This window comes from Pelophylax lessonae (genome assembly GCF_965119305.1).
Source record: "Pelophylax lessonae genome assembly, chromosome: 9".
Lineage (NCBI taxonomy): Eukaryota > Metazoa > Chordata > Amphibia > Anura > Ranidae > Pelophylax > Pelophylax lessonae.
In genome coordinates this window covers 48,806,799-48,825,716 of record NC_138776.1, presented here as the reverse complement: position 1 = coordinate 48,825,716, position 18,918 = coordinate 48,806,799, and the positions used below count along the sequence as shown (strand labels likewise).

At 38.9% G+C, this 18,918-nt stretch overlaps 1 protein-coding gene across 4 annotated transcripts in view; it reads right to left on the bottom strand.

Annotated features, from left to right (window-relative positions):
• The window catches only part of VTI1A (vesicle transport through interaction with t-SNAREs 1A), a 710,402-nt gene that overhangs the window by 536,387 nt on the left and 155,097 nt on the right, over positions 1-18,918 (bottom strand). The window lies entirely within an intron of this gene.

The window sequence follows — 18,918 nt, the reverse complement described above, 5'->3', positions numbered from 1 at the left end:
AGCTGCCGTAATTTTCTATTACTAATAAGAAATCGAAACTCTTAGGGCTCTTTCACACGGTCCGCCTCTGTAGGCGGATCCGTGCTGCTCAACGGGGATCGATCCGCGATCCCCGCTGAGCCGGCGGATGACAGCTCCGTCTCCGCTTGCAGTGTGGAGAGGGAGGTGTCCCAGCCCCCGCTGCTCTCTATGGGGAAGCGGATGAGAGCGGACCCTAAAAAACTGACAGGCGGATCTGATCGGACCGCCCGTGTGAAAGAGCCCTTAGGTGGTTGCTTTAGGCGTATGCATGTTTAACTTCTAAGAGCCTGCCGGCCTTTTAAGGGCTCTAGGATGCCAAGAGATGGGGAGGGGGGCTTATGGTCATGTGACAGCCGTGATTGGCGGTCACATGATCGGAAAGCTCCTGATCGCAAGCAGCAAATGGGAGCTTTCAGTTAGCCGCCGATAGTGTTGGGAGCACGCTCTTGGCACAGCTTTATCACACCCAACTATGTGGTGGCTCGGCACCAAACCCTGGCTACCGAGAGGCCGCATATTTGGTTTCACTTAGCATGAACATGTTAAAGTCACATAAAAATAGTTTATAAAAGAAATTACCCATATGCTTTGGGGTACTAGAGTTATAATTTACTAAGGCCATGTAACCTGTAATGAGAACATACCAAATGAGGCAATTCACAGCAAAGGGAACCTGGTATACCATAACCAAGTATTATGAAGTCCAACCAGTAACCTATGTACATCTTGAGACCCAGTGCTATTCACAGACAAGAGATGTCATAGTTTGGTTAGTCTTCTGTCTTTTCCTTACAGAATAAGGCAGTGCAGGTAGTTACTAACTATAAAGTGCATTTATGGATTGTAAAAATACCATTTAGGGGCCGTGCACGCTGGCTTAAAAAAATTGCCAGTGCTCTTGGAAGAAAAAAAAACAAAAAAACTAATTTTGAGGGTTTTTTTGTACTTGCACGTAGCGTTTTTTTTCTGCCCAAAAAAAAAAAAACGCTCTAAAAATGCAAACCAGAAAGGTTTTATTCTGCCTCTAAATGCGGAGCTTAAAATAAGCCTCTAAACAACCTAATTTCCATGGATACATAGGATAACATTAGTTGCTTCTACAGGCAAAACTCCTCTAGATGCAGTGTTTTTTAAAGCCAGTAAGCATGGACCTAAGAAGGAATATTTTGAGTGTTCCAAAAAAAAATTAAAAAAAAAAAAAAAATGTAAGAGGTATATATATATGAAAAAAAAAAAAATATATATATATATATATATATATATATATATATATATATACATACATACACATACATCTCATTTGCACCTACGTAGTTGACCCAGGAAAGCCAAAGATTAGGTACACACAAACAAATGTCCACTTAGAGGTTGTCATGATCTTGATAATTTGACTGACTATCTTCCCCTCGCACTGTACTTAACTGTTTTGGGTTGAAATTTAATTCAGGTCTATGAACTTCTTCATAGAATCTTTCATTGCCCAAACAGCAGCGTTCTGTTGCAAAGGGAGGAAATCATCAGAAAACATCTGCTGATTATTTTAAATTTAAAGGTCATTGCAAAGAGGTAAGGGGTTGACTTTTGCCACTTTTGCAATGCAGTAACAAGGAGCATGTAGCTTTGAAAAGCAAAAATGATGTAGACAAAACTCAAAATTGAAAAAAATGCCACCTCCGGGATATTAAATATACCAAATATCAGCAACCACATTTATATAACAGGGATACAATTCCTCATGCTTAAATGTGGCCTTGCCACAACATGGTAAACGTGGACAAGGCAAATGTAGGGTTTTATATATATATATATGGAAGATGACATGTACTTTAGTAAATGTGCTTCAAAAGAATGGAAAACAAAGGCAGAAATGCCCATAGCACTCCCAACTGCAGGGCATGTACAGCCCTCTCACCATCTTTTTTCTCAGAGACTACAAGGCGTCAAAGAATGGCATGGCAGCAAATTATTGCACAAAGACTAGTTCTGGAGCATGGCCAACACTGTCCAGATTAAAAGTCACAAATATTCTGCACTAGGGGGTTTTATCAATCACTCCTTCTCTTTTTATGAGCTGCAGATTTATAAAGATCTGCCTGGCAAATAAAATGAATATTCCAAGAATTGGAGTGAATTGCAAAGGTATCCCATATTTATAATCTTAAGTATCACCTACAGTTCAACAATCTGACCATGCATGAAAGTGCACCCTAGGACTTGTAGTTCCTGAACGACACAAGGTTGTTAGTCAACCAACAATGCTAAATAGCATGGTGCCGATGGAGAATCCATGAGTCAGTGGTCTACATCAGATTGTCACTATCTTGTTAACACCGATTTGGCAAAGGATACAAAAATGTACAAAGCCAGAAGCTTGGTTTTAACCGGGTGAGATTTCTAATCTTGCACTACACTGCTAGGTGGGGTGGTGAACAAAGTCTTGAATTTCTCTAATTACCAAAGTGAATAAATATGGGAGATCGGCATATTTACTATCAATTTTTTTTTTTCTTTTTGATTTTCTCTCCTTAAAGGAAGCCCTCTGCTGTTAACGACAGCCAGTGGTAACAAGATCGAGGCCTTCATTAAACAAATGACTGCTGCTCTCCTGCACTGTTAAGAGAGTTCAGGTCAAGGGATGGCAGCCTTCACGGCTGGTGCTTTAGAAATAGTGGGAGAAAAAAAGCTGCAGCCCCCTCTAACGAATGATGGGACTGTGAAAATGTGTCCTTGGGATTCTATTTCAAGAAACTTCAGTAACAACCATATTCAATATTAATTTCCAGACATACACAGCCCCACAAAATAAAATAAAAATAATAAAATAGGAAAACTAAAAAAAAAAAAAAACATATAAATATTATATAATATATATATATATATATAGATAGATAGATAGATAGATAGATTGAGATGATAAATACACACACGCACTGTGTATATATCGATATATATATATTTATATATATCTATATACACACACACAATCTCTATAATTCACATATTTTATAAAACATGTTTTTACAATAAATAACAAAGCTTTTAATTTATGTTCTTAATATATCTCTTATATAAAAATGACTTTCATATAGAAACAGTTAAACAAAGCACATAGTGCATAGACAATCCTCTTTAACATTATACAATTTAAAATCAAAACACTTTAAAATGTCCTTGAAAGAAAAAAAAAAAAAAAAAAAAACCCTATTTTTTGCATCATAACATATACTCCCTTAGCCAAAAATGTATAAAATGTGACTGCATTCAACAATAAAGACTAGACTATACAGACATTATTAATGAAAATATTTAATAATAATTTATATGGTCAACAAAGGGTATAGATCTTCCAGTATAAATGAAAATACTTGTATGGTTTTATATATAGGTAGAATATATTTTATGTACATTTGTTTCAAAACCTAATAAGTAGTAAACACAGAATATTGTGTGGTTGAACAGCAATTCCCAAAAAAATAAATCTATGACCATAATATTATAAAATGTTAACAATTGGAGTATGACAACCGTGCTGCACATACAAAGCAGTAACCTCTTATATTAATTTATATAAAAAAATAAATTAAAAAAAGACATATTTAATGTGAGAATATGTTGTTCAGAAACACTGGAATGTCCATATCGATAAATAATATGTTTGTCGCTGAAGTTTTTTCCTAACATCCTTTATATTGTTTAAATGGAGAATTTGCGATCTTTATTTTGCAACCGAGGCTCCTTGAAAAGAGTTATTCTTCCACATTCAAGGATCTTTTGCAATCCACACATTTTTTCCAATCCAACTAAAAAAAGGAATCTTTATCTTATTTGTGCTGGATGGCTGAATTTAAGCTGTTTTTTTTTTTTCTTTCGGATTTGTTACTAAGCTAAGTAGCAGGATGCGTCTCCTTTATCATTTTAATTAGAGACATTCAATAAAATCAAAAATAAGCACAAAAAAAAAAAACAGGAAAATATCAATATCTACATAAAGTGATCAAATGATCCAAGGAAACTGTTGATTTGTTTTTGCAAAACTTTTAATTAAATAACTGTAGCGCCACGACCATAATTTTTGGAAATTCAAACTATGGCCATGTGTATTTTCTGCCTTAAAGAAAAAAACTGTAACAAAAGGTTTTTTTTTTTTTTTTCATTGTGGAATTTGAAGCAAGGGGTAATCTGTTTCTTTGTAGACTTGGGGAGAAAGAAAAAACAAATCTGGTTTATGCTGGTTTGAACCAGTAGAATCTCTTGTGGTTAAGCCGTCTGCTGTGACTAAAATCAAAACACGGCGCAGCGTGCGCACTGGGGTTGGAGGCGCGGCCACGTGACTCCCCCAAACCACCGAAATACATATAGAAAAAAAAAAAAAAAGATAATGTAACGGCCATTCCTGCCTGCATGCTGATAACGAATGAATGCTGGACTCTATTAAACGCCCATTCCCTATTATCACGGGTCGAACAGACAATTTTCTGAACTTATGATGGTTGTCTATTTACTTCTCTATAAGCCCTCGCCGAGTGTAGAAGAGATTTAAGCTTGCTAATGATCTGCTCTGCCGGGGCTATATGAGATGATACCGGCCTTCGTCAGATCTCGGGGAATTAAATTGACCAACTTTACCCCCCAGCTCTGTAGCTGAAGACTTGTGTACTTTGTGCTCAGCGAGCCAAATCTCACACCAAAAGAACTGAGCGGCCAAAAATTAAGTGTCTTCCGCTTGGCCAATGTTTCCTGCTCACAACCTTTATTTTCCTAAACATTTCCTATTGCGAATCCACTTAAAGTTTAAATAAACGAGAACAGCTTTCCAAAAATAGAGTATTGTTTAGGCGGCCTCCTAAATCCAAAAAAGAAGGAGGAGGACACAAGTTTAACGCAGCGCATCTTTAGCTTTAAAGCCACTGCTATTTATTTCACAAACAATCTCTATTGTTAGGAAAGATGGCACAAAAATGCCTAAAGTTTTTTTTTTTATTATGGTTTGACAGCATTAGTGATCACTTACTTAACCATTATCAACATTTTTGTAGGAATTTGTTGGAGTGAAGTTACCACTAGGGGTATATATTAGGACTAGATGCTCACATAATTTCAAAAGAAGGTATTATTATACATCTTACATTGAGATAGATAGATAGATAGATAGATAGATAGATAGATAGATAGATAGATAGATAGATAGATAGATAGATAGATAGATAGATAGATAGATAGATAGATAGATAAGTTAAGAAGACTAAAATAGAACTAGAAAATATGAGATTGATAGATAAATATCTTATACAGATGGATAGATAGAGATAAATAGATATAAAGAGATGATAGATAGATAGATAGATAGATAGATAGATAGATAGATAGATAGATAGATAGATAGATAGATAGATTTTTCTTAAAGAAATTGAAAAATATAAAACTGTTAAGATAATGAAGAATGCTTTTAAATAAATCATGGAAATTGCTATAAGGATTTCACTATGATAAAAAGAGGAAAAAGTTGCACCTTTGTACCTGAGCAAAATTACCAAAAAAATGTGTCTACTCCGTAACCGTATTGACAGTCCATTTAACATTTCTACATTTTGGTCTATATCAAAATACAGGAAACTGCAAACCAACAGCAAAAAGGCATTTAATTTAAAATTAAGTTCTGTAATTTCTACTTAAGCTACGCTATATCAAAATGAACAAATTCATTTTAAAATGAATTCTTTGTTCAAATTAGCAATTATGCATTAAATGCACATCATAAGAGGGCATCTTATAGACATATATGGGCAGGAATATCTACTATGGGGCCAGATCATAGAAGCTATGGTTTCAGTATGTCAGTTTATTCAGGGAGATAATTAAATTCATTATCTGTCTTTGGATAGCGATTTGTGTTTTTTTTTGTCATTTTTAATCAGAATTGTAGGACTTAAGATTTAGGAAATTTGTAAAGCTTGGTATACAAAATAAAATCAACTTATTCTCTTCCTAGTAAATAAAGCAGCTTGCTGACCCTACACTCAAAAGCTGACCCACATATAAATACCTGATTTCAGAGCTTCTATACAATCTCCATTCGATTTTTTCATTGGGACCTATCTAAATATTTCATTCATTTTTTGACGCATCAGGTAAAACTCCACATTTAACATTAGTCTGTAAATCTAAAGGATATTATAACAGAATATAACATGTGTGGTCAAGTTAAAGGGTGGCGAAACATATCCCGATAAAACCAAGCAATGTGACCAAATGTTGAAAAAACAAATGACACAAATGTTTTAAAATTTTGCAATAGTAGCTGATCCTTTTTTTCTCAATGAAAAAAGGGCTTAAGGCTTTAACCACAGAGATGCCTTTAAGGTTCTTTGGTTGATTTAGGAAGACTGTGGAGAATCTTCATGGCCCATAATTTAAACAAAGGCGGCCAAATGTCTCACCAATGTCTCATCAGTTATTTCTTGTGTGACATCTGTCTATATAGGGGCACTCTCTGATCTGTTATTTATTATTTATTACATATATTTATATAGCGCTGCATCATTCCCTGCTCCCAAGAAGCTTTTAATGTGAGGTCTCTACTAATTATCGTTTGATTATCGGCAAGGCCGATATATCGAGGGCCGATATTGACTTTTGCCAATATATCTGTATCAGCCCCGGAACTGGCCGATATTGCCGATATTCCAAATATTGCTCATGTAAGGGTAAAATTATGTCACATGGCATATTCAATAACATTTGTAAATGGAATTATGCTATTCACATATGTACAAATTAGAGATATAAGCAATGAAGTGATGTCATGACATCACTTCCGGGTACTCTGCGCCAGATTTTAAAAAACGATAGCACTCAAAACAGCCAAACTTGGCGTTTTGAATGCTTTTAAGTGCAGAGGAGGGGTTTGGGGTCTTTTAGTCCCCCAGATCCCTCCACAACAGTACCTGTCAAGTGATAAAAATTTAAAAAAAAAAAACATTATTTTAAATGTACAAAAATATCGGCCAATTTTGGCCGATACCGATGCATTGGCCAAAATATTAGTATCGGTAACGAAAAACCAATATCAATCACTAGTCTCTACCTCTCATACATACATACACAAACTAAGACCAATTTATACAAAGGACAATTAACCTACCAGCAGGACTTTGGAGTGTGGGAGGAAGGCAGGACACCTGGAGAAAACCCACACAAGCACAGGGAGAAGATACAAACTCCAGGCAGCTAGCGGCATGGTTGGGATTCCCATTTGCAACATGTCACACCCTAAATATGGGTGCACATAATGTTAAAGGTAGAATTTGCCTTTAGAGCAAAAGCAAACCTATTTTCCTTCTATAAACTACCAAACTCTCTACCCCCTATGTAATAGAAATGAACAAGAAAACGTGTTGCTCGCAGGTGTATTAGGTGAAAATAATGGGAAAAAAAGAACTAAAAAAAAAAAAAAAAATTGTAGTAGCCTCACCAATGGACTGGTGAGCTGCAATATAAATTACATTTGTTTAGATGCACTTTCAGCGGAAGCAGTAATTACTTTAATGTGACGCTAAGTATAGATTCTGCTCATTAAAGTATTTATATATTCTTAACAAGCAGTAAAAACACTTTAAACCAAGCCCTCACTGACCATTTTAGCTGTAGACTATGTAGGGAAATTCATTTTCAAAGTTCACAACAAGGGCACTGAAATTGCATCTTCTTTCCCCCTTTCTGAGACAGCAAGTAGTTGTAAGTCTGCCAGCCTTCTACTGTACAGAAACAGCAGGCGCTCTGAGCTGTTGAAATGGACTGGACTTGAAGGTCTTTATTATGACCTTTGAGGGCTTGTACACATAACGTACGTTGGGATTGCACTGGGCAAACTTTCCCAGTGCATTTCAATGCAAAGACAAGTTGAACTGCCTTGTTTCCTAATGTGCCAGTTGATGCCATTGTGTTGCTGTAGCAAAAAAAAAAAAATTGAAATGCGCTGCGATGAATAGAAATTAATGAAATGTAATTTCGACAATTCAATAAAGTTTAGACAAAAAAAAAGGTAAACAGTTTAAAGCACTGATCACAGAGTATTACACTGTCATTAACACAATACATCAGCAGTGGCATGATTCTGGTGTGAACTAGCTCTCAGGATTAATTACTCCACAGTGTCTGCAGCTACAGAGGGTTTGTAAGATATCTTGAACATGTAAAAATACATTATTGTCCATTTTATCGGTTTTGAATAGAGTAGGTAATGATTAGAACAGGCAGTGACAGCTGTCATCAGAATAGGTATCCCCATTAGAGAAAAATACAGTATATCTTTAATGCTTTACAAAATAACATGGAAATATGAAGATAAAGACACTTAGAGGTATGGGAAGGTCACAAATATGCACAGGTCACAACGTGCAATCATAGTGAACAAATTACACGAGTAAGACAAACGATCATGTGAATGAAGGTGGTAAAAAAATATTGGTATAACTTAAAGAAACAAACTAAAAAGTACAGTGGTTTAAAGAATATGGAGGGAAACCAGAGAGGTAAAAGAGGAGAGAGAGAGAGAGGGAGAGGGAGATGACCAGAGATGGTTGAAAGAGCAGGGAAGGAAAGAAAAGGGTGAAAGACAAAGAAAGAATATGAGCGGAACAATGGGACCAAAATAACAATAATATGAGGATAAAAACATTAGCTGTCAAGGAGGAACACAGGGAACAACTGTCTGGGATGTCTCGAAGGGTGCCAATGGGACCTCTAAACCATCCTATCGAAAGACTAGGGCAGTATCTCCTCAAGAGTATCAGAATTGAACAAATGAAACCAAACATACCACAAAAACTTATATTTCTCAAAAGTATCATTATCCAATTCTACAATTTCATCCATATGTATGCCATCATCCACCCTGGAGACCCCCATTAGAAAACTTCCCTCACCCCCTGTTCCAGAAGGAGTCACCAGGACAATGAGGAGACACCTGCAGAAAATCCATCTCACACCTAAAATCTTTAAAGGCGTTGAAGAGGGTGTTAGGCCAACGGCGATACCGTAATAACATCAGAGAAAAAGCCGGTACTCTAATAAAACCTCGAAAAATGAATGAGATCCCAAATACAAATAAAATAAGTCAGCACATGGGCCGATGCACCAACCAACATTTTGGAGATGCAATGGTATTCTCTCAAGGAGACGGAAAAAAAGAAACCCTATCAGCAAGGAGACCATTGCATCTCAGAATTATCAGTACTACTATGTATTGTTTCACATGCTGAACTACTGCTGTTTAAACTTATGACCTTACACTATGTATTGCTTCACTTGCTGAATTAATATTGTGACTTATTGGGATTATTTATGACTTTAAATCTTTAAATTATTTTTTTTTTTTTGAGTGATGGCTTTTTGCTCTGAGGCAAACAAAAAAAAAAAAAAACAACCTGACAAGGCTTTTATTGTTTTACAATTCTAGTTTTAAAAAGGAAAAGAAAAATTGTTTTTATATAATTTTATTTTATTTATTACAGTTACTTTACACAGTGCTTTACATATATATTTTTCCATTTTCTATAGCTGGAAACATGGTTTTAACTCTTTACCATGGTTTGATCAAATTATTTGCATTAAGAAAAATAAGGGAAATACCACTGCCAACTTGTTTAGACTACAGGTTGGTTATCCTTTCCCCAATTCCTCACTGCTTAGTAAGCCCTTGACATGAAATAAACACGCATAGTAGAAGTTCAGCCTTTCTAGAGCCGGTCCATACTAGCGCGACTTGTCAGGCGACTTGTCAGCCTGACAAGTCGCGCTCCCTCGCGGCCCATTGACCGCTACAGGACCCGTTCTAATAGGAGCGACACAAGTCGCTCCGACTTAGAAAAAGGGTCCTGTACTACTTCGGGGCGACCTCGAAGTGACTTGCATAGACTTCCATTATGTGAAGTCCCTGCAAGTCGCTCCGAAGTTGAGGTGCATGGTAATGCACAAGTCGCCCCCGAAGTAGTAAGGAGTCGTGTCGCCTTAGTGTGAACCGACTCTTAGAGTTCACTGGCTGCATGTAGTTACATTTTAGACTGAACTCCAAGCAAACAGCTAAATACACCAGTAACATACACATATAGGAGCAGTTTTACCTGCCAGAGCATTTATATTTCTGTTCATTTACAACTGAAATTTACACAGCTCTGCCATACAGCACAACCCTATCTGGGGATATTTTTTCTGCTGCAGTTAAGTGACACATGACGAAACACGTTGGAAGGTGCCTAACATGACGCCGCCACATATAGTGCCTACGAGCTGGAAGTGCCATATTGCCGTGTTCATTGTTAAGCTGCAGCTATATTACACAGAAACGCATGCTTTTATCTTCAGACATGTGAGTGCATTATGTTTTGTTTTTAAATACATTATTACCATTATATACTACACTCAGTCCTTATGTCATACATGCGCCCCCTCACTTCCCACACAGAGTGGAGTCGTGAGTGTTGGAGGCTGTTCCAATCAGTGCCGATTCTTTTGGGGTTCATCCCACTATAGCGTTTTTTCTGGGGGGGGTTTTTTGGGCTTTTCCTTAATTTGAAAGCCAACAACCTTTGGTAAGCCTCCATTTTTACCTTCACTTCCACTGGACGTTTGGGGACCCTTTACCTGCTTGTCTCCATTTCTTGGAGTCACTTCTGGAAGCATCATCTCTTTTTTTGCAAAATTGTGGACTTTTTCCAATTCTTATTTATACACTGTTTTATTCGAATGGATTGCTTTGTATTACCATTTAAAATCACTTACTTTTATTTTTTGTTTGATTATGATATGTGCTGCACTTTTGTTTAAAGTTTATTGATTGGGTTAGTATCGGATGACCTGTGCTAGCAGCGGTCTCTTTAGTAATTTTTTTTTTTTTCCCCTAGCGTGGAAAACCAATAGCTGGCCGGCAACCTATCAGACCTCTCAGCCAAGAGCACTGATCGAAATGCTCTGGCGGGGGGGGGGGGCGCCCCCTGTCAGAACATAAGAACTCAGCGGGGAAGATGGCTGTACTAACATTGGGTCATTAGTACAGCATCTCTGATCGGAGCAGACAGTTTTTCTTCGTTCAAACTAATAGTGTGTACTGGGCTTTAGCCTCAGTTCACACCTATGCATTTAATGCTTTTTGCGGAAATGCACTACAGTAAATTTACCATGGTCTCCTTTGGGACACATTCACAAATGTGCTTTTTTCAGCCGCTGCGTTTTTGGAAAGAGTCAAGGACTTTTTTAAAAGCAAAAAATGTGCATTTTTGGGTCAACAGGCTTTAATGGAGAAGCTGCAGAAAAGCATGTAGTGCAGTTTTGCTGTGATCATGCCATGATTTGCGTTTCTTAATCCACCCATAAACAAATTGGCCCAAAAAAAGGCAAAAAAAAGTAAAAACGCATCAAAAACATGCAGAAAATGAGTCAAAAACGTGTGTGTAAAACACAAAATGCACCGCAAAAAGCACTGCAGAAATGGATCAAAATCAAAAAGTCACTTTACTTTACACAGGATTTATGTCTGTTTTGGTACCTGTCTCCTAATCTACATTCCTGGTACTGCAGGTTGTTCTGCTGCGCCTCTTGTACTTTTTCCTATACTCATTACATGTTCACAATGCTCTCCTACTAAGCATGGGTGGCCATAAGTAGCATGATATTCTGTCATGCAGTTTCATTTTTGTCTTTAAAGGGTAACTCCACTTTCCTGGGGAAAATAAAATGGCAAATAAAGAAAAAAATATAGTGTATACAATTGCGACACAAATCATATTGTATTTGAATATTATTAAAAATGACCTTTCCTCTTGAATCTGCAGATGCTGTAATGTTTTGAAATTGCAAAGCAATATGGCCACCTGGAGCTGTTCTGTACACAGAATGTATACTGACCACACCCCAGAAACATCATATCCTGCTTGTGTGATTGGCTCACCAATTTTCCCAGAAGTCTGCACTAAGATACAAGTCAGATTTCTGGCATCCTCTGCAACAAAAATGTCATTTTTGGTGAGATACTCCCAATAGGAACACGTCTAAAGGGATGCAGGCCCAGCAGCTGCCACAGCTGATACATAATTATGAAACCACTCCCATTAGACCCACTCAGCACAGAGGAACAAACAATGATTTCTTCAGAACAACAAAAAATAGGAATCTGCAACAAAATTTGTTAAAATCCTTGTAATGTACAGAGATCACCCAGAGGGGAATGTTTTTTTTCTCAACAAAAGTGGAGTTACGCTTTAACCACTTAAGCCCCGGAAGATTTTACCCCCTTCCTAACCAGGGCCTATTTTGTGATTCGGCACTGCGTCTTTAACGGACAATTGCGCGGTCGTGCGACAGAGCTTTCTTTTGGTGGTATTTGATCACCTGTGCGATTTTTTGATCATGCGCTATAAACAAAAAAAGAGCAACAATTTTGAAAAAATAACAATATTTTTCACATTTTTTTATATGATTCCATCCAAAAAAATGTAAAAATCAAAATTTTTTAACATTTTAGGCCAATTTGTTTTCTGCTACATATGTTTGGTAAAAAAAAAAATCACAAAAAGCGTATTTTGATTGGTTTGCGCAAAAGTTATTACATTAACTAAGGGAAAGATTTTTGTCATTTTTATTGGTTTTTTTTTTTAACGAGTAATGGCGGCGATCCGTGATTTTTTTTTTGTGGGACTGCGACATTGCGGCGGACAGATCGGACCCTTGACTGACATTTTTGACACTTTTGGGGTTACCAGTGACATTACTACAGTAATCAGTGCTATACATATGCACTGTTACTGTAAAAATGACACTGGCAGGGAAGGGGTTAACTTTATTTGAGAAGGAGGGGTTAAGTGTGTCCCTAGGGGCGTGATTCTTACTGTGATTGGATGTGGCTGTGTGTGTAACAGCACAGATCTACGGTCCTACATAGCAGGACCATATGATCTGTGCTGTTACACAGGGGAGAAAGACAGGCGGCTTTGTTTACATTAGCCGCCTGCCTTTCTCCCGGTGTAACCGGCGATCGCGAGTGACCGGCGGACATCGGGTCCGTCGGTCACTCGCGGGGGGGGGGGGGTCAGTGAGCGAGCGGGAGCGTGCCTCCAGTGGCGCGCACTCGCTCCCTAGTACTACGTTCCTTTGCCTGTGAGGGGCTGACTGCCGACGTAAATAGTCGTTAGGCAGTCGGCAAGTGGTTAATGCCTGGATTTTGTTTCCTTTTTTTTATTTCCAATTGCAGGTACGTTTATTGTTGTTTTTCTGTTCTCCCAAACTTGGACATTTTCCTTTGATTGTTTTTTGCTAGAACTTTGACATTTGCACTTGTTGATGTCATCACATGTGGATGATAATGATGGGAGGAGTTTTAGGGTATATAGGTTGTGTTGCTTTGCTTGTTTGTTATCCTGAGGAAGACAAGCTTGTGCCTCGTCAAAACGTCAAAATAAAACCGTTATGTGTGTTCACCTTTCAAGACCCCTGAGTGCTGGTCTCTCTTTTGGTTTACTCAAAAACAATGTAGGTTTGAAAAAATGAAAAAAAAAAAATCACGTTTTCATTGCAGATAGGGACAGGAAGTGATGGTTTCTCAAGACAGAGGAACCCTTTAAATACCTTTCCGGCCTCAGAGAACGCTGCTAAAAAGGACTAAATCTACAACTCATGATACATTAGTGCAGTGGCCTCCAAACTGGCATAATTCCTACCACTGACACTAACAATGGGGAACTATTTCTCCCACTAATACGAAAGATCGGGCTCAGTCCGGCGCTCCTAAAGCCTGAAGGACAGTAAACTGGCATTTTCTTTAGAAAGTTTGGAGACCTAATGCATTAGTGTGATGGTCAGTGGGAAGAATGCTCCTTACACTTGTGGTCATTGAGAAGAATTGCCCGCCTTACACATATCTAAAAAGATAAATGATGTCAGTGAGAGTTCATCTGAGCGGCAGAAATTACCCACTGCTCAAGGAACCCCTAGCAACCTCTGGAGCAGGGTTTCTCAACCAGGGTTCCGTGGAACTCTAGGGTTCCTCCTGAGGTTGCTAGGGGTTCCTTGAGCAGTGGGTAATTTCTGCCACTCAGATAAGTTCCCAATGACACCATTGTTCCTTTTAGCTATCTGTAAGGGGGTAATTCTTCCCAATGATGACAAGAGTAAGGAGCATTCTTCCCACTGACTGTCACACTAATGTCTCATGAGTTGTAGATTTTATATTTTTAGCAGGGGTTCCATGAGACTAGAAATTTATTTCAAGGGTTCCTCTGTGTTAAAAGGTTGAGAAAGGCTGGTCTGGAGGAAGCCCAGAGTTCCATGAAACCCTGGTTGAGAAATTCTGGTCTTAGTTAAAAGGTATCCCAGGGTTCAACTTTAAATGGGAGCTCCAGGCAAACAGCAAAATACACAGGTTAATGCCAAAGGATTTCCATCTCTGTTCATCCAGTCCTCAGTCTAAAGCATGTCCTGTCCAGCAAGGCAGAAGACCTGAATTTCACTGCTTCAGTTGCTTACATGTCTTATTACCCCAGCCTATCAATGGACAGTAAAAAAAGAAGCAAAGGACTGTTGGGCTTATCTCTGCCCTCTCCTCCAGTCAGCAAGTTCCTTGTTCGCAGATAAACTCAACTGTTACCTCATTGTACTGCTCCTCCATTTCCCAATCTGAGCTCTGCTGTACATGGACTGCAAGAGACAGACTTGAAGAGGAAGACAGTACATAGGTAATATCAGCAAGCAGTTGTCCATGGTTACACAAAGTAGAATACAGTCATAAAAAGCCAACACGTTTTGGCCATGATTAAGGTCCAAATAGCTGAAACGTGTTGGCTTTTTATAGCTGCATTCTACTTTGTGTAACAAAGGATAACAGCTTGCTGATATATACCGATACCAAAGCCTGCTTAATAGTGTGCGAGGTTCTCAGAGACCAGTCAGTCTGCACACCAGGATTTGAGTTTTTGAAGCGCTTCCTGATTGGTTTCTTACAGGGACTGCCAGAGGCTGATAGCAAGTCAAATTCAGGTACTTGCACTGCATGTATTTTAAAAATACAGATCATAGTATAAATGATTACTGAGATCTCTGCCTGTAGTTACAGTGTTACTAAACCCAGGATCCTGCAGTGACTATATCTGGTCTCCCCAGGAGCCTGCAGTGACTATATCTGGTCTCCCCATGAGCCTGCATTCACTATATCTGGTTTCCTAAGGAGCCTGCATTCACTATATCTGGTCTCCCCAGGATCCTGCATTAACTATATCTGGTCTCCCCAGGAGCCTGCATTCACTATATCTGGTCTCCCCAGGATCCTGCATTCACTATATCTGGTCTCCCCAGGATCCTGCATTCACTATATCTGGTCTCCCCAGGAGCCTGCAGTCACTTTATCTGGTCTCCCCATGAGCCTGCATTCACTATATCTGGTTTCCTAAGGAGCCTGCATTCACTATATCTGGTCTCCCCAGGATCCTGCATTAACTATATCTGGTCTCCCCAGGAGCCTGCATTCACTATATCTGGTCTACCCAGGAGCCTGCATTCACTATATCTGGTCTCCCCAGGAGCCTGCATTCACTATATCTGGTCTCCCCAGGATCCTGCATTCACTATATCTGGTCTCCCCAGGATCCTGCATTCACTATATCTGGTCTCCCCAGGAGCCTGCAGTCACTATCTGGTCTCCCCATGAGCCTGCATTCACTATATCTGGTTTCCTAAGGAGCCTGCATTCACTATATCTGGTCTCCCCAGGATCCTGCATTAACTATATCTGGTCTCCCCAGGAGCCTGCATTCACTATATCTGGTCTCCCCAGGATCCTGCATTCACTATATCTGGTCTCCCCAGGATCCTGCATTCACTATATCTGGTCTACCCAGGAGCCTGCAGTAACTTTATCTGGTCTCCCCATGAGCCTGCATTCACTATATCTGGTCTACCCAGGAGCCTGCATTCACTATATCTGGTCTCCCCAGGATCCTGCATTCACTATATCTGGTCTACCCAGGAGCCTGCATTCACTATATCTGGTCTATCCAGGAGCCTGCATTCACTATATCTGGTCTCCCCAGGAGCGTGCATTCACTATATCTGGTCTCCCCAGGATCCTGCATTCACTATATCTTGTCTCCCCAGGATCCTGCATTCACTGTATCTGGTCTCCCACAGGACACAGAACATGGAAATGCAATTACTTTAGTAAATATAAACTGCTAAATACCTTTTCACATCAGCAGTATATAGCAGTCTTGTGTCTTCCATCAGTGTCTGGTTGAAGCTTGTAGGAGGAGTTTTCATTCTGACTGTCATATGAACCCGCAGGACCCCTGACACTTTGTCCGGACAGCACTGATTGGTCCTGTGCTGATCACATGCACCCTCCCAAAAAAAAAAAACTCTCTAGCAATACACACCAAACTGAGCATGTGCAGAGTGACTTCAAGGCCCTGTACAATCAGAAGATGGATTGGAGAGAGTGGAAGAAGGGGAGAATCAGAAAAGAAAGGGTCAAACCGCCTTTTTACAGGAGTAACGCCTTATGTGCCACAGGGAGTATAACAAGCAGGCTTTACTGCATATCAGACTGATTTTTTTTCTGTTGTGGGATTAGTAACACTTTAGACTTTAAAGTCCTGTTTAGTAAAGGTTTCATATACAAGCAAACAGAAGTTATCTGCAGGTGGAACACCTTTAATGCAACATTAAACCCAAAAGTAAACCTCTATTATATTGCAGCTAAATAATTCTTAGATGCGACGGCTGCATTTGTTTTCTTTTTTAGTCTTTCTTCTTTTATTTTTTTCTGACAATCCTGCTAGTAACACTCTGTCCTAGCAATTAGAGGGTTGAGACAAACCATTCAACACTGGCAGGGGTGTTTACAGTAATCAGCTTTTATTTACAGTATGTAAAAACTTGATCTCAAAAGACAAAACAGTTTGTTGTAACTGTTTATAAAGTATGAGCTAGAGTTTGGCTTCAATCCGTGAGTTTATTTAAGCGTTTATTACCCCAACACTTCATATTCCTGATATGTGGCTGCTGTACCATGTACTTGTATGAGAAAGTCTCCTGTTCTCTTTCTATTGCTTAGTTTATCTGAAATTCCTGGTGTTCCTGCCAGACCCTCTGCTTTCCTATTAAAAACTGACCACACTAAGCAGGGAAGCACACCGTGATCAGTTCTCTATTTATGCTGGGAACTCAGTGTACTCTCCTCCAATGATAAGACTTGTCCTGACACACCACCACTGTACAGCTATTCACTGGGAAGCTCAGTGTACTGCTGTTTCTCCTCCCCCCTGCTCTTATGCAGCAGATAACAGAGGAAACCTGATCTCTTCTAAAAAAGGGAAAAAAGGTATTTATAAATGTTCTTTATATCCATACAAAAATGTTTCGCCTTTCATTTCTATTTTAAACTGAATGGGTTGTTTTACAAGGCGAACGTTTATAATCACTTTGAGGCTCCATGCACGCTAGCGTTTTTTTTTAATTATTAGCATTTTTATTTCTGCTCCCAGAAGCCCAATAGAGTTTTTTTGAGCGTCTTTCCAGAAGAAAAAAAAAAAACGCTTCTAAATGCTTCTAAGGCCCCTTTCAAACTTGTGTGACTTGTCCTGCGATTTGGGACTCCATGATTTCCAATGAGTACCATTCATATTTGTGCAACTTCAAGTCGCAGCGACTTCACAGTAGTCCCTGCGCTACTTTGCTGTGTAGATCTCTATGCGCAAAGATTACATCTATTGTGGCACTCCCTTCTTACCACAAAGTATCCATCAAATAATAGAAGATGCAATCAAATTGTTCCAAATATCCTTTACTTCTGATCCTCATGCATTAATAAGTAAACATACATTTACAAGCGACTGCACAATTTCGGACATGCATGTGTCCTTCATCAAGCTGATTATGACACATGCATGTCCGAAATTGTGCAGATGCTTGTAAATGTAGGTTTACTTATTAATGCATGAGGATCAGAAGTACAGGATATTTGGAACAATTGGATTGCATCTTCTAATTTTATATTATATATATATATATATATATATATATATATACATACACACACAATGCTTTGCGAAAGTATTCAGCCCCCTTGAACTTTTCGACCTTTTGCTACAATTTCAGGCTTCAAAGATATAAAACTGTCATTTTTTGTGAAGAATCAACAACAAGTGGGACACAATCATGAAGTGGAACGAAATTTATTGGATATTTCAAACTTTGTTAACAAATAAAAAACTGAAAAATTGGGCGTGCAAAATTATTCAGCCCCCTTAAGTTAATAATACTTTGTAGCGCCACCTTTGCTGCGATTACAGCTGTAAGTCGCTTGGGGTATGTCTCTATCAGTTTTGCACATCGAGAGACTGAATTGTTTGCCCATTCCTCCTTGCAAAACAGCTCGAGCTCAGTGAGGTTGGATGGAGAGCGTTTGTGAACAGCAGTTTTCAGGTCTTTCCACAGATTCTCGATTGGATTCAGGTCTGGACTTTGACTTTGATATGTTTATTTGTGAACCATTCCATTGTAGATTTGGCTTTATGTTTTGGATCATTGTCTTGTTGGAAGACAAATCTCCGTCCCAGTCTCAGGTCTTCTGCAGACTCCATCAGGTTTTCTTCCAGAATGGTCCTGTAATTGGCTCCATCCATCTTCCCATCAATTTTAACCATCTTCCCTGTCCCTGCTGAAGAAAAGCAGGCCCAAACCATGATGCTGCCACCACCATGTTTGACAGTGGGGATGGTGTGTTCAGGGTGATGAGCTGTGTTGCTTTTACGCCAAACATAACATTTTGCATTGTTACCAAAAAAGTTCGATTTTGGTTTCATCTGACCAGAGCACCTTCTTCCACATGTTTGGTGTCTCCCAGGTGGCTTGTGG